Source organism: Sphaerodactylus townsendi, linkage group LG07 (genome assembly GCF_021028975.2).
Source record: "Sphaerodactylus townsendi isolate TG3544 linkage group LG07, MPM_Stown_v2.3, whole genome shotgun sequence".
NCBI lineage: Eukaryota > Metazoa > Chordata > Lepidosauria > Squamata > Sphaerodactylidae > Sphaerodactylus > Sphaerodactylus townsendi.
This window is the reverse complement of record NC_059431.1, coordinates 70307826-70332784: the sequence shown is the minus strand read 5'-3', so window position 1 is coordinate 70332784 and position 24959 is coordinate 70307826.

Below are 24959 nucleotides of genomic sequence, written 5' to 3'. Positions count from 1 at the left end.
TTTTCCTCTTAGTCATCCCATTCTTGGTGACCTTGAGACTGTGTATCCCTCATCTTCACTACTGCGCCTTGCCACATACTTTGTAGATAGTCTTGAGTTCTAATCTTCATTACCTGCTGTGAAACTTTCTGGATATTCTTTGGCATGACATTCTCTCTCAACCTAACCTACCTCACAGGGTTGTTTCAAAGATAAAATGAAAGCCTGGAGAACATGTATACTGCCCTGAGAAAAGAAGGACATAAAAGTGCCCTAAATAAATAAATTATGATTTATTCTATGGGTTTTTGTTGTTGTTGATGCTGTAGTTTTACTGTGAATGCTATGCCCCTGTTTATCTATTATATATTTTTAATTATTTGTTTTTTTTATAATCTTTGTGGGTGATCTCATGAGCTTTGTATCTCACAGTGTGAGATAACACTGTTGGGAAGGAAACAAAAATAAAAATAGGATTTTCCTTGAAACAGGATGCTTAATTCTAAATACTAGCAAAGCCTGACTTTCATCCAACCAAAATGCTAATTGGGAAAAGATGTATGTTAATGAGTGCTTATTTTCAGCACAATAAAACAACACTAGAGAGAGACCTACAAGTCTCTCAGCCAGTGGAAGGTTTGCTACGAACTCGAAGGGAGGTTGAGTGAACTGAGGTCACCCCTCACTTGCCTCTGCTACCTGCGTAGACTGGCAGTAGGCAAAAATGGATATGTCGATGACAGGAATTGGATGTTCTCTGTATGTGCATTTAATTCCCAAGGAACCACTCTGCAGATGTACCCATAGACATCATAATAAAGTCCAGTTTGTTTATGTCTTTCTCCCACTCTCCCTGCACACATGTGGGAAGCATTTATTTAGACATTGCTTAAGGAATTGCAAATGGAATGGTTTTAGCAGTATTTAGTTGGTTGCCATTTCAGTTTAGGACCCTTAGGAATATGTTGTTGTTTGTGCTAAATTCAACTTTGTTGATTTATTTCAAATATCTAATTTCTCTAAGTAATCTGTACCCTGCAAATACCATGAAAACATATTTAAGATTGGTTGTGGTGGGTTTTCCGGGCTGTGTGGCCATGGTCTGGTAGGAACAAGATCCACCTTGTAGGAACAAGATCCACCAGACCACGGCCACACAGCCCGGAAAACCCACCACAACCAATTGAATCCTGCTGTGAGAGCCTTCGACAATATATTTAAGATTGTTTTAAACATACCAGAAGTCAGCTACGCAAAAGTTGATCGGACTAAAACAGTACATCACCGGTGAACTGCACCAATATGAATACTGGTCCATAAACGTAAGAACACAGCTACAAACAATTGTCTCAACCATGATAAAAAGAGATGAGAGATTTTTAGCAAAACAAAGAAACAAACAAAAATGGTGAGGGAAAGAAAATACAGATGTTTGAATGAAATAATATTTTTGCCTGGTGCCTGAAACATGGCAGCTTTGGTGCCAGGCGACCTGCTGTGGAAGAGTTCAAGAGCCGCAGTGACACAACAGAAAAGGCTCTGTCTCTAATGTTCATTTACTTTTCTTATACTTATGGGGGTATACGGAACAGAGCATTTGATGAAGAGCTTAGCTTGTGTACAGGTTATAGTCTTCTTACTGTTTGTGTCTTGCAGAAAAGTACAAAGATGCCATTGTATTACTGTAATATAAATCTAATCTCTTCTGTTTAAGTGAGTAGGATATCATGCTGTAACTTGCCAATTATTATTGGCAAATAGGATTATTAAAAGTTACCTTTGACGTGAGTCCAATATGTTTTTTAAAAGCTGTGCTTACATTCTTTATAGAATAAATTACTGGTAAGAGCACATGGTGTCTGTCATTTACAGTGTTTCCCCGAAAATAAGACAGTGTCTTATATTAATTTTTGCTCCCAAAGATGCGCTATGTCTTATTTTCAGGGGATGTCTTATATTTCTGTGTCCTGTTTGTCAGGCATGCTTCCAAACAAAAACTTTGCTACGTCTTACTTTTGGGGGATGCCTTATATTTCGCACTTCAGCAAAACCTCTACTATGTCTTATTTTCCGGGGATGTCTTATATTCAGGGAAACAGGGTAGTAGGCATCTTTAATCATCTGAGAGTCAGAAAAATAATCCAGTAATGTGAACTGAATGAGCACATGGTTGAATAAATGTAGTAGTTTGCTGAAATGTTATTGAAAGGAGACAAATTAATCTGAAAGTTGTTTGGAGCCTGTTTCTCTAGCTTGGGGATGAATAAGCACGCACGTACAAGTTTGTTGCATGAAAAGGGCTCAGGTACTACTGGCAGGAGAAGTCATGGGACTAACACCAGCACAGTATTTTTTTTAAAACCCCATTGTATTTTGCAATTATTGCAAAACATGGCACCAGTTTTTACAGCAATGTTCTATGATATTTCATTAAGGCACTGGGAGCAGTAAAACTACAAAAGAAATTTGAACTTTTGAATTGACTGTACATAAGCAAGACTTACTTTCAAATATGTGTGAATTGTACTGCAGTTTACATTGCTAAATCTGCAATACACTTTATGCTAAATCTGCATGCTTCACTTTAGCTTGGATGTAGATTGTGCAGCATAGCTTCAAGTTTTGCTCCTGACAATTCCAAGGGATCTGATAGGGAATTGCCGTGCTATGGTTCAGTGATTGTTTTTCAGGAGTTCCTTTTTATTTCTTGGTTGTTGTGAGCCATTAACAATTAAAAAGGGAGACAAATCAGACCCCAAAAATTATAGACCAATAAGCTTGTTACCAGTTGCATCTAAGCTTTATGCTAAATATTTGAAATCTAAATTGGAAGAATGGATTGAAGATAACTATATATTACATCCCTGTCAACTGCGTTTTAAAAGGGGACATATTACGGTAGAATATTGTCAAACATATAATCTAGCACACTCTGCAATGAGAGACCCAACTAAAGCACTCAATGTTGCTTTTGTGGACTTGGCTGCAGCATTTGACTCCTTGAATGGGGTAGACTGTGGCAAAAACTTAGCAACCTCAAGTTGGATTCACAGCTGCTTTATCTAATCCGGCAATTACACAAGGACACCAAAATAAAAATAGGGAAGTCAGGAGCACTGACAGACACAATCCCAGTGAACAGAGGCATCAAGCAAGGGTACGTTCTCACCCCTGTGTTATTCAATATTTATGTTAATGATATATTCAGCAAAATGGAAGGCACCAGGTTTATGTCGCCATCAATAGGAAAAACAAAGGTATCAGTCCTTCTGTATGCTGATGGCATGGCTCTGGTCTCTCTAACTAGGAGAGGACTGAAAAGATTGCTAGATACTCTGGGCCAATTATGTAAAGACAAAGGACTAACTATAAATCATTCAAAAACTATGATAGTAGTGTTTAAAAAATGCCCTAAAAAACACCTTTGGAGTATTGAACAAACCAAATCCTATATTAAGTACCTGGGCATTACATTCGGCAAAACACTGTAGTGGAATCAGCATTTAGAATCACTGAGAATGGATGCCCTCAGGAACATTGGACTGATAACAAAATTCTCTTTCTCCAAATGGGGAAGATCGATAGATCCAGTTCTGCAAATTTATACAATTAAAGTCATACCCTCTATGTTATATGGGATAGAGATCTGGGGCTGGGGGAAAACAGTGACGAAGGCTGTGGAAATACTTCAAAATGTATTTATGAGGAAGATCCTGGCTCTCCCCACAGGCGTGCCTGTTCTGATAATGAGAGCAGAGCATGGGTTATCCTCTTTAAAAGCAAACATTGATTACAGAGTCATAAAACACTGGAATAAACACATAACTAATGTGCTCAACATCTTAAGCTGGCACAGTGTACAAAAATGGCAGAGAAAGATAAATTATGGGGTGCATACCTCTTACGTACAGTAACGTGTTATTGGTAAAATAAAGGAGGAGAAAGGCCTAAAAGAATGGATATTCACTATGGATGCAAAACTAGATAGGAATATAATTAAACAATATAAGATTGTCCCCGATTTTAAGCTATGTAAACAAAATCATTTAAGATCATCATACTTAGTAAATATTTCAACTTATGTTTTCAGAACTGAACTAGTTAATCTGAGATTCCATTCCATTCCCACATAAATGTGTAAGGCACTATACTCCAAGGAAGGAGGGGGAAGTAAAAATTGCATTTGTGGTTGTGGAAGGGAAGAAGATTTAGTGCACTATGTTTTGGAGTGTCCTCTGTATGATGAACCCAGAAACAAGTATATTATGGGGTTCATGTCAATGATGAAGGAGAAGGGTCAGGAGGAAAAAATGATTTTTTCTTTTAGCAGATTGTGACCACTACATTTCAAGTTGTGTTGCTTTATTTACATATGCTGCCAGGAAAATGAGGTTAAAGGCAGATGACTGTATTTAATGGTGATGATCTTAATTCAGAATAGCATTAATGCAAAATATTGTATCGATTGATTATCTAGAATTTATGGCTTAAGGACGATGTCGTATTTTCTATCGGTAGGTCTTTCCTTACAGTCACCGTTAAGGTGTTTATTTCCATGTTTTAGTATCCATTTTATGGAGGAATTATTCCCAATTAAATCTATATATATATAAAAATCTAACAGTGTGTTTGTCCCTGATGGTCTCTCTCAGAAGCTGCTGGACGGATTGCCCCCAAATTTTTACAGGACGTCCCTCCCTGTTGTGGGCAGGTAATTGGACTTTCAAATCACCGAAAGTCCATACCTGAGCCAGGTAAAGCGTCTTTTCCCTGGAGCACCAGGCCATGAAGCTGCCTCTCTGTTTAACTGCTGTCACCCTTAGGAATGTTCGTGCAGCCTGTCTGTCTGTGTGTGTGGCCTGAGGGCTTGGCAGGTATGCAGGGCTTAGAATGTTTACAGATGGCCAGAGAGATGTATTGCAGTGAAAACAGTAAATAGGTAATACTGGTAGGTAATATGAGTGGAAGTGAAACACATATACACTTTGCCGTGTGAGACGTCAGGTGGGCCCCCCCCTCACATGCAGGTAACTTTCACTCTCTGTGCCTCACTCACTGCTACCACACAATACACATCCAGCGCATCCTCACACACCTCCCTCTGCCCTCCCTCACATCCAACCACCACTTACCCACTTCCTCACCCATATTCTCCACAGCTCTCTTTTACTACAAGCGAGCTGGAGTTTGCCTTTTTCTTCTAAGAAAAAATCCATCGGGGCTGGGGGCTAACCAACACTACCGCTCCGGCTTCTTTGGCTAATCTTCAACACTATCGTCTGGGCTTCTTTTGTCTCCCTTTATGAACCCAGGGAGCTGGCCTCGATCTGAGCGCCTCACCACCCTGCCTCTGCTGCCTGACTGGGATAGCCTGCTTGCCCCAGTTCTGCCTTACCCAAGCCAGGACTGTGCATGTCAACCAGCCTCATGGACAGCAGGATTCACACTCTGGACTGTTCCGTTGTAGAATGGAAAGGATTACCTTATACTAGAAAAACAAGACAGCACCATATAACAATGTGAATTGAAAAGGGAAAGAGGGATTCCATTTGACCACCCCAAAAGGCTATGCTGGGTATCATTGGACCTGCATGGACATCTGTGTGAGTTGGGACTGTGATGAGAAGGACAATTGCCACAGCAACGCGTGGCTGGGCCCGCTAGTATTTAGTATAATTGTAATGAGTGATTTTATGGTTGTACTGTTAAACTGCCATTATTATTATTTTAATAACTTATGTTTTTTAGGATGTATTTTATGAATTGTGATGGCCAATGGCCAACAATAAACTATTATTACTACTACAATTAAAGAACCAACTAAAAAAGTACCATCAACAATTACAAATCAACTGATTTTATAATTTGATTTTGAATATAGCCAAAATTAGACAATTGATGCATACCCTCTCTTAGAATTTTTTGTCATGCCCATAGAAAGAGCATTCTTCATCAACATCCTACCTTACCGAGTTGTTATCATTTAAAGATTTTAAGTGGAGAGATTTGAACACTTTTAAGATACTAAAGCTGCAATCTTAAGAATACTTTTCTGGAAGTAAGGGCCATTGGCTAAAGTTAGACTTATTTCCAAATAGATTTGTTCGGGATTGCTTGCTAACAGGACAGATCTAAACAGAGTTCACAATCCATTGAAATGGTTGGGCTTTGCTTGGCACTGGGATTATAAATAATATTGGTTGTTGGAAGCAAGGGAAATACTGCTTCAGATATGACAAAATTCCAATTTGTGACACCAGAAACATGTATATGCTGCAAAATAGGACCATGGAATTTTTAAACATGTTGCTGTAGTATTGATGTATACCCCCCCCACACACACACAAAATCAAGTGTGGAAAAGGTCTATGCTTAGCCATTAGTGACCCTTGTGTTTATACATGTCATTCAGTAAAGTTACCTTTCAGAGCCTGTAGTTTGGTACAGAGGCAGCATGGTGGTTTTTTTGTGGGGGGAGGGGAGGGTGTTATTCATTAATTCAGTGGTCACTGAGCTGCTGTAGAAAACACTAAGAGTCCAATATGGAGTAGGGGAGCCAAATCCATTGTGGAATCAGTGCAGGATTGTGTCAACAAGGGTGCCTACCTTGCCAGTGTAAAGGGCAAATACACCAGTGGGGTGGGTGAATAGGTGAGCAGGGGGGTGTTGCATGGTTCCACAAATTCTGAACCCAGTCCATACTGCGACAGCATCTGTCAGGTGCAGAATCTTGTGCCGGCAGAAGCGGGGGCGGTCTGATGGGTGTTCCTGGAGGGTAGTTCTGAATATAAAATGGAAGAGGAAAGAATGTTATACAGTGCATAGACCTCCTTAGGGGAAGAGTGGGATAACAGTGGACTAAATCAATAAATATCTCCTATGTCTGTTGACCCATTAAAAAGGATATGCAGGTGGAGACTCAACCTCATCCAAGTGTATTAGCTGCAGTCATGCCATAGCCCCTACTTTCATGTGGAGTGCTACCAAGGACGTAGGTAAGGGGGGGTTCTCTGGTTCAAACCCCCCATTAATGTCTGAAGCTTTGCCCACCCGTTTGTGGATTTTAAAAACATTTTAGTGTTTTTCGGTTTTTGGCCTGCAGGGGAAGCATTGTTTAGGCTAGCAGCACCAAACTTTCAGGGATTGTTTGGGGGACTCTCCTGATGGTACCTGCCAGGTTTGTTGAGGTTTGGTTCAGGGGGTCCAAAGTTATGGACTCCCAAAGGGGGTGCCCCCATCCTCCATTGTTTCCAATGGGAGCTAATAGAAGATGCACTGCTCCTTGATTAGTGGCTGTGGGTGGTACTGCTATGGTGCCAGTGCTTGTTGCTGTACTTCCAATCCCCCGGAGCCCCTTTTTAAAATTACTGCTGAGACGCCGTTGGATACCAACTAGCTACACAAGCTTATGCTGGTGCTGCTCTTACAGAGTTCTCAGCCACTAGGCTAAAATATTTTACTCTATCAGATGTGTTGTCAGTCTTTTTTTCAGGTGTGTCACATTCTTGGCTATGCTCTAGGCCTGATGATCAGGCTAAATGTGTTCCTATATACTACATGTTCTGTCCTGTGCAGTTTAATTTTATTTTTTTTTAATTTTTAGGATGATGAAAGAACATTGCATGACTCTCAAAATGATATACTGAAATTCATTGTAATTAAGTTATGCTTATTCAGATGGGAACTGACTATGGAAAGTCTAACAAAATATTAGAAGGAAGACTGTGATTTTGTTGTATTTTTCCCCCAAAGTGGAACAAATTATTTGAGCAGTCTGTCTAGTTGAAGATGAAAAAATTGGATGTTAAAAATCAGCAAACAAATAAATAAAAACAGGATAATTGTGACTCCAAGGAAAACAGGCAAGGAACATAGAAGAAGCAAAGGAAATCTGGGCTTCATGGCAAACTACAGATATTTTCTTAAGGAACATAGATCCTAAGAACATATTTTCTCCATATCTCCATGCCTTGCCAATTGCTTATACAAGTCGACTGCACACTGCTGCTCTGTCCCACAGCAAGAGCATATTTCTTTGGGGCAGACATTTCCTACAGATGTGCTCTGTGTTATAGTGCTGCAGATCCCGAAAGCCCTACATTAGTGAGTGTGAGGAAATCCTGATGTTTTACTTAAATAACCAACTCCTTTCACCAAAAGAGAGGCACACTGGACTTACCAGAGCAGGCTCGTGGGTATTCCATCTGGAAATCCATTCCTGACTCTGTTAATTAAATACCGTATATACTCAAGTATAAGTCAACCCGAATATAAGCCAAGGTACCTAATTTTACCACAAAAACTGGGAAAACTTATTGACTTTAAAATTGCTGGGAAGATATGATCATGCGCCTCTCAGTGCCTCATCTGTTTTGGCTGAATCACATTGAAGTCAGAAGGACTTATTTTCAAATAAGCATGGATAGAATGGAACTGCATGTTGCGCTGGGCTTTAAATCTAATTGGAAAACCAATGTCAACTTCTTTTTTTCATATTTTAAAACATCAAAAATATTTCTACACATTTGGGTAAAACATACCGGTAGTAATATCCAAATGCATAAATTGTATTGAAGGGGGCATTCATGTCTTTAAGTACTAGATCTTTAAGTACCTCTTTTCATTACTTGTCTACTTTTAATACTATCCTTCCTGTTGTTTTATGAACCTACCATAACTTAATGCAAAGGACATTAGATGCCCACCTTTTAAATTTTTAACAAGAATAAAAGTTTATCCAGAGCAAATATTTGTTGAATCATCTAGATTTTGTATAAAAATGCAAACTGTTAATATTTCACACATTGGTTTAAATATTTTATCAAGAGTCACAGATGCTTCTGATTTCTTTCTCTGCACAGCATCTGCTTCTTTAAACAAAAAAAATCCCCACATTTTCAGCACCCTTTAAATAAACCTTTCAAATATTTATATGAACAAGTCTTTTTACTTAGATAAATGGTTGGACTTGGAGAATTTCACCAGTTCCTAGTTCAAATTGTTTTTTGGGCATCTATTACTTGTATAATTAGTTCGGAAATAGTTACCACTCCATAAATGAGAAGTACTCCAGATTTTTGCATGTGTATGTGTCACATTGCATTATGGTTATGTGAAAGTTATTGGTGTTCAAAGGATGTCTGTAAAATTTGCAAAGCAATACACAGCAACTCTGTCACTCTTGATTATAAAACTGATCATATACAAAAAAATTTAAATGTAGTGGTTATGAGTAGTGGACACTTTTACGACAAAGTTGCTCAGATCCACAGGGAATTGGATGCCAGTTATTTTGGATCCATTTCAATGAATGAGGCCTGATGATGTGGACAAATTGTTTGCTGGGGTCCAGCCAACAACATGCCTTTTAGTTCCTTACTTTTCTTGACTTATAAAAGCTAGCTGCCTGAGTATTACAGATTGGGTACAGGGGGTAGTGAATAACTTGTTGAGAGAGGTGGTGGTTCTGCTGGCTGTAAAGGATGTGATGGTGTTCCCATCTTCACAAATCTTCTTTAGGCCCTGAAGATCTAAACAACTATCACTCAGTGTCTAACATACCTTTTTTTTAGCCAAGATATTAGAGAGGGTTGTGGTTGTTCAGCTGCAGACATGCTTAGAAGAAACTGATTATCTAGACCCATTTCAATTTGGATTCATACCTGGTCATGGAATTGAAACCTTTGTCACCCTGAATGATGACCTTTTCTAGGAGAGAGAAAGGGACAATGCAGCCTTGCTGGTACTTCTAGATCTCCTGACAGCTTTTGATACTATTGGCCACAGTATTCTCCTGGAAAGGTTATGAAGCTTGGCAGTTGGAGGCACTGCTTTGTGATGTCACCACTCTTGCCTCCAAGGCTAACACCAGATATTAGTCATGGGAGACTCTTTCTCAACATCATAATTACTCTCTTGTGGGGTCCCTCAGGGGTCTATTTGTCCCATGCTTTTTAACAATTATATGAAGTCCCTGTGGTAGGTTATCAGGAGGTTTGGAGTAAGGTGCCATCAATATGCTGATGACAGGAGAGGCAGTCAATATTCTTGACAGGTGCTTAGAGGCAGTAATGGGCTGGATGGGGGCTGATAAACTGAGGATGAATCCAGACAAGACAGAAGTGCTGTGTCAGTGAGGTCTTGGGTTCAAGAAATGGAGGGACATTCTGTACTTGATGGGATTGTATTGCCCTTGAAGGGACAGGTGTGAAATCTGGGGATGCTCCTGAACTCTGGTATAACACTTGAAGCTCAGGTGGAGGTGGTGACCAAGAGCACCTATTCCCAGCTACACTTCTATGACCCCTTCTAGACAGAGGCAATCCAGCTACAATAATCCGTGCTCTGGTAACCTCCATATTGGACTATCGTAATGCATTTTACATGGGACTGCCTCTGACGAGGGTTCAAAAGCTGCAGATAGGCAGTAGGAGAACTACACTGCCTGTCAATTTGCTACTGAGTCCAATTCAAGGTCTTCTCTTTGACTTATAAAGCCCTAAATGGTTTGGGCCCCAGGTATCTAAAGGAGCACCTCCCATATTGACCTGCCCATGTCCTAAAATCAGCAGAAACGCTTCTGGTGGTGCCACTACCTTATGTGGTAAAAAAAAAAGTGGAGATTTAAGAACATAAGAACATAAGAACGAGCCAGCTGGATCAGACCAAAGTCCATCTAGTCCAGCTCTCTGCTACTCGCAGTGGCCCACCAGGTGCCTTTGGAAGCTCACATGTAGGATGTGAAAGCAATGGCCTTCTGCGGCTATTGCTCCCGAGCACCTGGACTGTTAAGGCATTTGCAATCTCAGATCAAGGAGGATCAAGATTGGTAGCCATAAATCAACTTCTCCTCCATAAATCTGTCCAAGCCCCTTTTAAAGCTATCCAGGTTAGTGGCCATCACCACCTCCTGTGGCAGCATATTCCAAACACCAATCACACGTTGCGTGAAGAAGTGTTTCCTTTTATTAGTCCTAATTCTTCCCCCACCATTTTCAATGAATGCCCCCTGGTTCTAGTATTGTGAGAAAGAGAGAAAAAATTTATCCCGGTCAACATTTTCTACCCCATGCATAATTTTGTAGACTTCAATCATATCCCTCAGTCACTTCCTCTCCAAACTAAAGAGTCCCAAACGCTGCAGCCTCTCCTCATAGGGAAGGTGCTCCAGTCCCTCAATCATCCTTGTTGCCCTTCTCTGCACTTTTTCTATCTTCTCAATATCCTTTTTGAGATGCGGCGACCAGAACTGGATACAGTACTCCAAGTGCGGTCGCACCACTGCTTTATATAAGGGCATGACAATCTTTGCAGTTTTATTATCAATTCCTTTTCTAATGATCCCCAGCATAGAGTTTGCCTTTTTTTACAGCTGCCATGCATTGAGTTGACATTCCCATGGAACTATCAACTAAGACGCCTAAATCCCTTTCCTGGTCTGTGACTGATAGCACTGACCCCTGTAGCGTGTATGTGAAGTTTGGATTTTTTGCCCCTATGTGCATCACTTTACATTTTGCTACATTGAACTGCATTTGCCATTTCCTAGCCCACTCACCTAATTTATCAAGGTCCGCTTGGAGCTCTTCGCAATCCTTTGTGGTTCTCACCACCCTACATAATTTGGTATCATCTACAAACTTGGCCACCACGCTACCCACCCCTACTTCCAGGTCATTTATGAATAGGTTAAAGAGCACTGGTCCCAAAACGGATCCTTGGGGGACACCACTCCCGACATCTCTCCATTGTGAGAACTTCCCATTTACACCCACTCTTTGTTTCCTGTTTCTCAACCAGTTTTTAATCCATAGGAGGACTTCCCCTCTTATTCCTTCATTGCAGAGTTTTCTCAACAGTTTCTGGTGAGGAACTTTGTCAAAAGCCTTTTGGAAATCCAAGTAGACAATGTCCACTGGTTCCCCCTTATCCACATGTCTGTTTACACCCTCAAAGAACTCTAGTAAGTTTGTAAGACAGGATTTGCCTCTGCAAAAGCCATGCTGACTCTTTCTCAGCAGGTCTTGCTTTTCTACATGTTTTATAATTTTATCTTTAATGATAGATTCTACTAATTTGCCAGGAACAGATGTCAAACTGACTGGCCTGTAATTTCCCGGGTCCCCCCTAGATCCTTTCTTAAAGATTGGTGTGACATTGGCCATCTTCCAGTTTTCAGGGATGGAGCCTGATTTCAGGGATAAGTTGCATATTAAAGTGAGAAGATCAGCAATTTCATGCTTGAGCTCTTTAAGAACTCTTGGGTGAATGCAATCTGGGCCAGGGGATTTGGTAACATTTAGTTTATCAATGGCTGCCAGAACTTCTTCCTTGTCTACCACTATCTTCGCTAGTTCCTCGGATTCGCCTCCTAAGAAGCTTGGTTCAGGTGCAGGAATGTTCCTCACCTCCTCTTGGGTGAAGACAGATGCAAAGAATTCATTCAGCTTCTCTGCAATCTCCCTGCCATCTTTTAGCACACCCTTTGTTCCTTTGTCATCTAACGGGCCTACCGCTTCCCTTGCTGGCTTCCTGCTTTTGATGTACTTGAAGAACTGTTTGTTGCTGGTCTTGATGTTCGCAGCCATGTGTTAATCATAATCCTTTTTTGCCTCCCTTACAGCTAACTTGCTTCTCTTTTGCCACCATTTGTGTTCCCTCTCATATTCTTCATCAGCCAAACTGGATTCCATTTTCTAAAAGACATTTTCTTTTTTCTGATAATTTCCTCAACCTCTCTTGTTAACCATGGTGGCTTTCTTTTGGACTGGGTGCTGCCTTTTCTAACCTGTGGAACACATTCCAGCTGAGCTTTTATTACTGTGTTTTTAAATAACCTCCAAGCATTTTGGACAGTTTTGACTTTTTTGATTTTCCCTTTCAGCTTCCTGCGCACTATCCCCCTCATCTTTGAGAAATTTCCCTTTCTGAAGGCGAATGTAACTACATTAGTAGTTGCCACTTGGTGTGACATTGGCCATCTTCCAGTCTTCAGGGATGGAGCCTGATTGGATGGAGCCTTCAGGGATGGAGCCATACTGAGATACTGAATCTGACAGCATTGTGGTCGCTGTTCCCTATCGGCTCAACAACACTGACTTCCTGCACCAGGTCCTGGGTCCCACATAGAATTAGATCTAGGATCACCTCTCCCCTGGTTGGTTCCACAACCATCTGCTCTAAGCCACAATCATTTAGCATATCCAGGAATGCTCTCTCCTTACTATGACCTGAACATGCATTTTTCCAGTTTATATGGGGATAGTTAAAATCACCCTTTACCACGACATTTTTGCTTTTGTTGGCCTCTCTAATTTCTTTTTCCATCTCAGAATCCTCTTGTGCACTTTGGTCAGGGGGACGATAATATATTCCTAATATTAAACTGTCCTTCACACCTGGTATTGATATCCACAGTGATTCTGTAGGGGAACCAGCTCCCCTTGCATTGTCTATTTTATGTGATACTATGCTCTCTTTGATGTAAAGGGCAACTCCACCCCCAATGCGCCCTGTCCTGTCCTTCCTATAGAGCCTGTAGCCTGGTATAACAGCATCCCACTGGTTCTCCTCATTCCATCATGTCTCTGTAATGCCCACTATATCAAAGTCCTCCTTCAAAACTCTGTACTCTAGCTCCCCCATTTTAGGTCGAATGCTTCTACTATTAGCATAGAGACACCTGTATACCCTGTCTCTGTCCTTAACCTGGGATTTATGTGCTTTACCCTCAAGTCTTTTGTAGACACTATCCCTTGTCACTTGCACATTGCTATGTTCCTCGCTTGTATGTGGTTGATTTAGAAAAACCTTCCTCTCTGTCTGCATCCCCATGGACTCTGTATTCCGAACCGAAGTCACCTCAGCTCCTGTCGGGTTTCCCCCAGTGATCAGTTTAAAAGCTATTCTGCCACCTTTTTAATGTTGAGCGCCAGCAGCCTGGTTCCTCTTTGGTTAAGATGAAGCCCGTCCCGTTTGTACAGGCCTGCCTTGTCCCAAAAGGTTCCCCAGTTCCTGACAAATCTGAAACCCCCTGCCTTACACCACCTTCTCATCCACGCATTGAGACCCTGTATCTCCGCTTGCCTAGCTCGCCCTGCGCGTGGAATGGGTAGCATTTCTGAGAATGCCACCTTGGAGGTCCTGGACTTCAACCTGTTTCCTAGCAGCCTAAATTTAGCTTCCAGAACCTCCCGGCTACATTTCCCAATGTCGTTGGTGCCAATGTGGACCACAACTGCTGACTCCACCCCAGCACTGTCTAAAAGCCTATCTAGACGAAGCGTGACATCTGCAACCTTCGCACCAGGCAGGCAAGTCACCATGCGGTCATCACGCCTCTCACAAACCCAACTCTCTACATTTCTAATGATCGAATCACCCACTACAAGGAGCCCCCCCCACCTCCCCGAGGGGTATCCTCAGTGCGAGAGGATAGCTGATCACCAGTTAAGGAAGGGATCCCATCTAAGGGAGCATCTTCCCCCACCTCCGACTGGCACCCTCCGTCCCCAAGACCTTCATTCTCCATGACATCTGAAGAGATGTCACCTTGGGAGTGGGACCCGGCTGTTAGGTCCCTGAAAGCCTCGTCTGTCACCCCCTCTGCCTCTTTCAGCTTCTCCAGGTCTGCCACCTTGGCTTCAAGAGAACGCACACGTTCCTTGAGTGCCAGGAGCTCATTGCAGCGAGGCATCTGAGACAGGGCTTTTCAATGGTGGCCCTGAGACTGTGGAACGATTTCCCCCTTGAGATGTATCAAGCATCTTCTTTATATGCATTTCAAAAATTAGGAAATTTCCCCTTTGGCTGAAGACATGGTTTTCCCCTTCTGGTAATATGAATTTTAAAATAGATTTTATGAATTTTAAAATGGATTTTTATTAATGTTAATATGTTTTATTGACTTTAAGTTTTATTGTCATATTGTTATATATTACAAATGTTTTTAGGTTTATTCATATTTTATGACTTTTGTGTTACAAATTGGGGATTTGAACCTGGGCCTCCCAGATCAAAGTATAGTACTTTAACTACTACATCACATTGCTTCTCTGTTATGCATAGCTGTTTCTGAATAGTATGAACAATTATTTTTGCTTTTAGGTCCTAGATTGCATGATGCATCTACATTGCATCCATCAGGTATAGTTTTGATTAGTACTTGGATGAGAAACTGGGAAACCCTACGTATGATGGCTCCAGCTCCATTATAAAAGAGAAGTGGGATAGAAATATTTTTTAAAAATCAGTTACTCATGCAAAGAAATATAAATTCCCTTGGAAATTAAATGTATTGTTTCATTAGCAGATAAGGCAAGTATATAATGGTTATTGCTCTAAAGCTAACAATTTGTGTCAAGAGTCAGGAAATCCATGACATAGTTTGTAAGAAGGGCATGCCATTCATAGAATTCTTCTGTAAAGCTTTGCGCCTGCAATAGCGGCAGAGCAATGACTTCTCATTAATTAATGATGATGTCAGCTTTGTGTAGGAGTCCAATTTGTAAGCTGAAAACTGAGCTGCTGAACATCTAGCCTGGAAAGAGAACCACACTACACAAAGAGCAGCTGCGTTTAATATAAAGATAGCGGCGAGGATTTCAACAACCTTTCCTTGTTCAAAGACAAGTTTAATCAGCACTTATAGATATCCTGCTGCTTAAATTCTTTCTTGTTACAGAGGCTTCAAGTCAATAGTAATATTCTCCAAAATATATAAGGAAAATATAAGTGGAGAACAATTTCAAGTGTTCAGCATAAACGCACCTGCCAACATTATCTTTATTTTAAGCACTGCCACTTACTTTAGAAGATGCCCATTTTTGATCATTATGGATCTGAACCTCTCCAAAATCCATGGAGGAAAGTACAGCTGAGTCTGGTATGTGGCAGATGCAGTACTTTATAATGCACACAAAATATTTTTGCATAGCCAAAGGTTCAGTTATAGAATTTACTGATAGAGTGTATGAGTTGCTTGTTGCTGATAGTTTAGGTTCTAGCATTTTTGGGCGTAAAAAAATTGTTATCTGTGGCAAGCCACAAAAACATTGATCAGTCTCACTGGGCCTGAGAGTGCCCTTTTAAAATGTTTGCTGGTTTGGGGTGATTGAAAGCCACTTAAATGTGCAACAGTCTTACTCCTGTGAATTGCTCCTGACTTCTAGACAGATTATTCCCAGTATAATTTCTCAAAAAATCAGTTTTTTGAATGTATTGTTTTATTGATTTTCATGGTTAGAATATGATTTGATTTTTAAAAATTTAATTTATCTTGTTCTAACTGCCCATTCCAAAGCCTGAAAGAGCTGGGGATGATGCCATGTAGTGCCACCCTATAGCCTCTAGAGGACTTTCAGGCAGCACGGGCAAGCAGCTAAAACAAACCAAAAAATCCCCGTGGTCACCTGAAAGACCTCCATAGGGTTTAATGGAATTACACCATCCTTCCAGATTGTATAAGTCCAAGACCCGGGCCACTATGTTCCCAGTCCTAAAGTCCAGGTGGAAACCAACTAATGTCAGCTCTACCCAGGAAGGGCCCAGCTCCACCCAGAGAAGGGCCCCCTCCCCCCATGCTGGCATCCAATCAGATGCCATCTGAATTTAGCAGTGGTGACAATTTCTGGGTTTCACCACCTTGGAGCTGAGGGGAATGCCAGTTCTCCACCAGCAGTGGTGCCCCTTATGCCAGCAGAGGGGGTAAACACACTGCTGTGAGCCTGCACCACATCCAATGAAGGATTCACACACCCTGCCCTCCAGATTGGGCTGTAAGTCTAATATTAAAAGAACAAAACATAGTTATGTGAATTATATTATTACATTATCTTGAAGAAGACACTTCTGTGCTCACAAACAAGTCTGGGCATATATGCATGCCAACACAAACCCTTCTTCCAGTGCTCATGGTCCCAGTTTACAGAATTGTGAGGGCTTTAACTTTTTGCAAATCAAACTTTTGCTTCTTATTGAACAAACATGAGTATACCCAACGCTAAAGTAGTAAAAAAGCAGGGTAATTAAGTCAATGAATCATTTTTTACATGATTTCATATTTCAAATATGAATTCATATTTTGAAATATCAAAATGTAATCTCAAATAACCTGAAGACAAAAGTTAATTGAAAACACAAGGATAATCCAAGCTTATCTTCATGGGGGTCACTTTAATTGCAATCTTGAATATTTTCTGTATTTTGTGGACTTCACAATACTATTCTTCTTTTGATGTATGATTTTCCTCATGGATTACAATGTGCAAGACAATTAAAATGAATCCTGAATATTTTTACGAAGTAAAAACCTCTTTAAAGCTTTAAACCTCTTCCTCTGCTCTCTTTAAACAGTACAGCTACAGCTGTTCTGAACTCCATAAATATGTTATGTAAGCTGAAGGGATATGGGACTATACACCTGGGAAAAGGAATCTAATGGACACAACTCATTGCAAGAAAATAAAATTTATATACTTGTTTATTGACAGTAATAATATATTAATAATTGAACCACAATTCCTTTCAAATGCCCCATTATTTATATATGATCTATGCTGGACTGGTAATGCAGACAGTAATGGTAGCAAAGAACACACCTTCACGTTACTATTAAAAAAAAATGTTTTTTATATGATGTGACTTTAAGCCAGAACTGAAAGATTCACAGAATGTAATTTCTTATATGGAAACAGTCTCCATAAAATGGAAAAAAATTCTGTGGAAAACTCAGTGTGTCTTTTGCCAGGCCAGTGCAAAGAAAATTTCTTTCATATTGGAGTGATCCCTGCCTGCTGTTGTAGCGTAGCAGCTAAGAAAATGAGCTGTGGCTCAAACTTCTCATCTGTCTCAAGTTTAGTAGGTGATCTTAAGTAAGGCTCCATTTAAAATAAGCCATGCAGGGAACAGCAGCTTTAGTCTCCCCACCACACTGTTTGTGCACCTGTAAACCACCTAATGGAGCAGCTGTTGGCTCTGGTGTAAAACATGTGCAGTGATTCGCTTCTTCTTGTGTGCTGTGATTGCAAACTGAAAAGAAGTCATGTATGTCTGGAGAGCACAAAACTCCAAACTGGAAAGGGCACAAAACTGCAAACTGAAAAGAAGTCATGTGTGTGTGGAGGGCACAAAACTCCCATTGCCTTGTGTTGTTCTCCAACAAATGTGAGAACTTTGTAATGTGAAGGTAGGATCTAAAGGGCACACATCCTCTCTACCTTGCCACCCCACTGCAACATGCGAATGGCCTTCCTTACGTGGCTGCTGTATGGATTACACAACATGCTTTAAACAATACAGGCACTATATATAAATGTGAAGTACTCTTATTAGCAGCTATCTTCTTGTAGTGTTTCATTTATCAGCAATGGCTTTGCAGAGTTGGGATTCTTGCTATGCCACTGCAAAAGTCTAGCATATTCCAAGCTGGCCTTTTACAAGGAGCAAAGATCCAATCAGATTCACATAAAATCCTCATCTGTAAGCATATCTAGTCACCAGAATTGAAAGAAACAGGAACAACCATTGATTTAGGCATACCCAGAAGTTTAAAAAACCCTTTTTAATGGCAGAATCCCCCACCCCCACCATCCCAAGCCATAACACTCTGTTTTTGGAAATTCCCTTTGTGTCAAAAAATATCCATGGGAGATACAAGCTTACTGGAAAACTGAATCTTTGTTTTTTTAATCTACCTGCTCCTGATTACTGTTATACTCTGTCCTATTCCAGTGGCCATTTTTTTCATTCCCAAAGTTTATTCAGTGCCAACCTGCTCCTAACCATCAGGAATCCCAAACAGAAACTCTGAACATACAGAAATCCACAGCATGTTTACTTGGAAACAAGTCCTATCACTACAAGACTTACTGCCATCTAAATAGTATAGAATTTCAGCCTTTGTCAATTTGCTTCACAAGTTTCAGCACGTTTACCAAAGAATAAATCACCCAAGTTTAATAGGACTGCTTTGTGTATCTTCTGGTCCTATAACTACATTGTTACCAGAGTTCCCTCTTCACTGGCTCAATGTCTGACATTTAGTTATTAAAAACCATATTTAATAATTTGACAGTCTATTGAAGAAGAAATGTGTCCTGCATCAGTGGTTAACCTTAAAAGACCATTTAAATTGACAATAAATGACCATGGGCATCGATGTTTTAAAAAGCTTTTTACATTTGAACCCCCAGGAAATCTGCTTTTCAAGATTTACTGCTCTTGGCAAGTCTCCTTATTGTGGTATCTTGTGAGAACTGTTCCTGTTTTTCAGTGACCCCATACAACCTTGTTAAATGAGCCACTTTTCTTTTTCACTGACAGATTTTCCTGACTTTGAAACTACATGATAGCTACAAAAATGTACGCAGCTTTTCCTAGCAAGGAGATGAGGGGATGGGGAAAGTGGATTTGTTGCAGTTGTGTCTATCATACACTAGGTTTCTTGTAAGGGAAATAATACTACAGTGCTCAGCTACACAGGTCCATGTTATATATTTATTTTTATGTCATTTATACTCCACCTTCCTCCCTAGTGGGGACCCAAAGCAGCTTTGCAGTATCCTTTTGGAAGTACGTTTCCTTTAGTTTATAAGGTTTTAGGGCTAACCACTGATGCAGGGTATATTTTTTTCCTTTTTCTACAAAAAGATACACTTGCCGTGCAATCCTAAACAGAGATACTCCAGCCAAGACCAATTACTTTTAATGGGCTGGGGGACAAACTGGAGTAGTCTGTGAAAATGCAGCTCAACAGATATGCAAATAGTTACCCAGCATGGTGGTTTTGGCTTGGTAAAACAGCACAAATCAATATCTTCCTCTCACACTGCAGTCCCAACCCCCTCAGACCTCCACAGGCTTTAAAAGTGACTTTACTGGCAGCTGTTGTGTGACTGTTAGGAAACTGAGTCAGGTCAAGGAAGCTGAGACCCAGCTTAAGAAATGTCATGTGTATTTTAATTAAACTGATGTACCTCTGCATAGAATTCAAAACATCTTTATGGCCTTCCTGAAAGAGAGATCACTAGTCCTCGGTTTCAGGATTCATTAATTTATGTTTATTGCTCCAGCTCATCCAGCTCAGCCTCCAGAGACAATATTTTGCTGCCATGTTCTCTGAGATGAATGGGCTCAGAAACCCTGTAAGGCAAGGATATTGCTGCTACTCTGTTTTCAAATGAAGAGTGAAGGCTGCTTTCATGTACATTGGGTAATGTGCTTTCAGTGCACTTTAGTAATACTTTGACACAGGATAATTATCAGTGACTGCTGAAGTGCATTGAAAGTGCATTATCCACCATGTGTGAAAACAACCCCAGAAAGTAGTTTGTTCAAGACAATAAAGAGTATCCATGCACACCAGCCAGAAATGTTGGACAACGATATTGTGTGGCTTTCACCTGCCTTTCCCTTATGTCATGATCTGTATGCCTAGGTCCAGCAATGCCCATTAACTCCCCTCTGTAAGCTGCCAGCAAACCCCAACTCTCTCATCCACCCTTGTGGGCGTGGGGATTGGCTCAGACTGACAAATGATATCTAGGATATAGCTATGAAGATGAATAAGCAATATATTTTTGTCCTCTTCAAAGCCTTGGGGGAGGTAGGCTTATTTTCATCTTGTGTTGAGTGCAGAGAGTCTTGAATTTTTGAAAAAAATAAACAAACATCTTGTGTTATGCCTTTACAGGAGTCTTGTAGCCAGTGGTGGGATTCAAATAATTTAACAACTGGTTCCGGTGGTGGGATTCAAATAATTTAACAACTGTTTGTTTACAAGCACCATTTTCACAACTGGTTCTGCAGAAGTGGTGCGAACCTGCTGAATCCCACCACTGCTTGTAGCTCTCCTTCTTTGCAGCAGGCCTTATGGGTGTACTGAAAATGGGTTAGGTAAACTTCCCCTCATGTCTCTAATGAAATGCCACAAGTTGGTGCAGATTTAGTTCCCAAACTCAGCAGTATCCAAACATGCACCCTTTGACTTTCTCTTCAAAAAGTGAATGACTGCAATTTACCTCAGTGGGCAGAAGTAATGGGCAAATTGCATGTTACATGCAAAAGTATGTAATGGTGCTTTTTTCTAAGAAAAGTGGTTTCAGGGGGCTGCGCCCCATGAGAGGTCTTTGCAATGTATGTGCTCTCTTTTGACCACCTGTCTAATCTAATTATGGACTTTTTGGTGCTCAGGAGTAAAAGTGAGACAGATCACTTTCTCCATCTTATTTTACATTGATTGTATGGACATTACCTTGTCTAACATTATTAAACATGATCTAATTAATCAATATATAACTACATTGACATAAAGAGTATTTGAACTTCTTTGTTAAACAGCCCAGGTTCTCTCTCTTAGAAATAGAGAGAATGAAAATGCGTATGAGATGATTTAGCTTGATCATTGCCTATGAAGGATTATTCTTACAACATAGGTTTGAGAGCTTCCCTTATCTTCATTTAAATACCCCCAGAGACTGAGCTTCTAGTAAGCTCCAGATTACCAGAAAATAGACAAGAACCAACTCAATTTACATTAATGCAACAGCCTCATCGTCAGCAATTCAGGTTCTGATAGGTACTTGATACCAAGCACATAGGTGGAAAAGTAGCCGTAAAATAGAAAATGTCCTAAATTAAAAATATAGATGTTTACTTGAAGTAATTGAAACCATAATTTGTCTGGGCTACACCTTAGTGCTGGTCACATAATGGAATATTCCTTTACAGAGAAATTCACTCCATATTTCTAACAAAATGATGTTAGAAGGAAGACGTCTTGCCCACTATCTTTGATACCGTAGTTTTCTATTTTGAAGGAGTTTTTATATGAATAAATATTTTGTTAAGTGAGTCCTAATCTGTGACGCTGTACAGACCTGACTTCAAATAAGGGCCAAACTACATATTACTCAGCAGACCAATAGCTGGATTTTTCAAAGATTTTTTAAAAAAACTTAATTGCAGCTGCAGGGGGCTGCCAGTTTGAATGGAGCAGTTATGTTACCTGGAAAAGGAAACAGTCTAGTTTTGAATAAGAAAACAGTGCAGGACAAAAAGATAGGTTAGCGCCATCCCCACCTCCCTTTGCTGCAAAGCCCTGTGGCTGCATTCCATTGAAAAAGAAAAATCCAGAGATCTAATTCTGAGAAGCAGGCCAAAGAACTTTTAGGTCACATTGATTTCAGTGGAAGAGATAAGCACAAGTTTTCCCTCCCATTGAAATGGGACTTCACTTAGGCTGGATTACATCAAAACTCTTTCTAGTTTAAAAGTATCACATTATTTAGTATTTCATACTGTACTTCAGACACAAGGATCGATTAATTAATCACGTGATACTCACACGAAATAACCACGTGATACTCACACGAAATAACCAGGTTTCAGGAAGAACTCCCCACTGCTTGAGCGACGAACAGGGATTCATCCTGTTTCTGGCGCTTTTTCTCCCCCTTATCCCGCATCCCGGCAGAATGTAATTGCATGTACAACTTTTCTCCTTAGCACGCTTTCAGTCTAGTTTTGTGGGGAGGAATGGGGGTCCAATCTGTGTTTAAAATTCCTGCCATGGAGCGTGACGCAAGTTTAGCAACCAATCAGCTCTCGGTGGGCGCTGAGCGATGTGCATGTAGCCTCTTCCGGGTTTTGGTTTGCTTACACGATTAACTTTCACCCTTCTGAATGAGCAAAAACCTGCTTAAACGCTTAAATGTTTATCCTTGCAAACGAGCAAAAACCCACTTAAATACCTAAACACCTAAACGTTTAAATGTTTATCCTTGCAAATGAGCAAAAACCCACTTAAATGCCTAAACGTTTAAATGTTTATCCTTGCAAACGAGTGAACCTCAGGTTCCCGCCCAAAAAAGGTCCTGCCCCAACATGGCATGCCAGCCAATCAGGAGAGACCCACAAAGGAGATTGCATGGTGGTAGGGACTGCTACATTTCTGGAATCTGAGACAGGCCTACATGTCTTCACAAAAGATATGCTGTGGTGGGGAGGTTGAAACCCCAATTAAAAGGTGCTGCTTCTTTACAAACTTGGTTTGATCTAGATAGAATTTTCCCGTGGGGAATCGACCCTTATTTTCCACCACACTTATGTAGCAAAAATTAGATGGTGTGGGCTGAGGAACATTAATGCTGAAATATGAATTTCATAGCTGCAACCTGAACTTCATGAATTTTGATCAAATTAACAGGATGATTTGACTTTTTCAAATTCCTTTCAGGATTTCTTGAAAAATTACCATAAACTCCCTTTTATTGAAACTTCACACAAAAGGATAGAATAACCTTTCAGAGTAAGGTTATTCTCTGAGTGAGAAGATACAATATTTTCTTTCTAAGCTACTTATTTATTTAAAACATTTATGTGCCACCTATTCAGAATCCTGTTCAAAGGGGTATACAATTAAAATCACTTCAATATTAATCTACTCTTCCCTTACCATACTATAGATTGATGTATTTAAATTTAATGTTTAGAATTTTATTTTTCAGATTTACAATTTTTACAGAACTAATATTTATGTGGATAATAAAATAACGTTTTAGTGATCAAACAATGTGACCCTTTTCCTGAACTTCCCAGTAGTGGGAATTATGTTCATGAAATCAAAGGCTTTGTGTGAGAACAGTGTTGGGATGCTTGATGCGGAACAGGAACCCTGCCAAAATGAATCCCTTGACTGTTTATCTGACAATGAACCCATCTTCTGCCTTGTGCTTGACGTATTTAAAATTCCCATACTGCATGTGAACATGTGAATACTAAATCAGGCTCTTGATATGTCAAGGTCAGTACAGTTTGACCTGACTAGCTGTTGGTGTCCTGGGTCTCAGATGTCACATTACCTTTCCCATTATCTTCTGAGCCACTTAAATTGGAGGTATTGTGGATTGAACCAGGAACCATGCAGAACAGATGCTCTGTCAGTGATCAATGATCTTCTCTGAACGCAAACCAATGGAAGGGAAGTGTTCCCTTAATGCAAGTAAAATATCACCAATAGTAGAGATAAATACTTAGATAATTCGAGGGGTGCAGAGCACTCAACTCTATTGCCATTATTAAGTTCATTTTAAAAAATCTTTTGAGTGACATAACTTTTTCACAAACAACATCTTTTAAAGTTAAAAAAAACCTCTGCTGTTAGCATCAAAGCTCAAAAACTGTCAAATACAATTTCCTACATGTGTGTATTTGTAGAGTGCTGTCAAGTCACAGCCAACCTATGGTGAACCTAGCAAGAGATTTTGAAGGCAAGTGAGAAGAAGAAGTAGTTTGCCCCTGCCTTCCTCTGCAAAGCTGCCCTTGGTTGTACCAATGCTGCTTTTCAGGCTATACTGTACCAACTGGGCTATGCTATACCATTCCACATCCCTCTTATTTCCTACATATTTCTCATTAAGTCCTCAGTCAGTTGAGAAACCCAAGGAAAACCTTGCACATTGTCTATTCAGGAGAAATATCTTCTTTCTAAAATAATGTAAACTGAAGATCTTTTTACAGTGCCCACTATATCACAAGACATTTTTTTAAATCATTATTTTTTAAATTTTCACAACAAACTACAAGAATGGTGGACCTGTAGCTCTACATAAAGAAAAAAGCATGAAATAATAGAATATCAACTGCTGTCTCCTGAAAAATAACCAATAACCCATACAGTGACAAATTATTTTTTAAAAATCCGAATAAAAAAGATAAGAGATCTAACTGGCACCCATGTTACCTTCACCTTATGCATACAATTTCTAAATAACTAATTCCCTATGCTTTTGTACCAGCTTTTCTTATTAGTTTCCCATCTTTTTGAAAAACATTAAGTCCAGTGATACCCTTTAATTTGTACATAACTAAAATGGGACAACATACAAACATATATTCTTTCCCCTGTCAATCCCTATCTGTATTGAGCAAATTAAACTATATCCAAATTATTATTTTGTGCTCTTAATGAGGATACTTCTTAA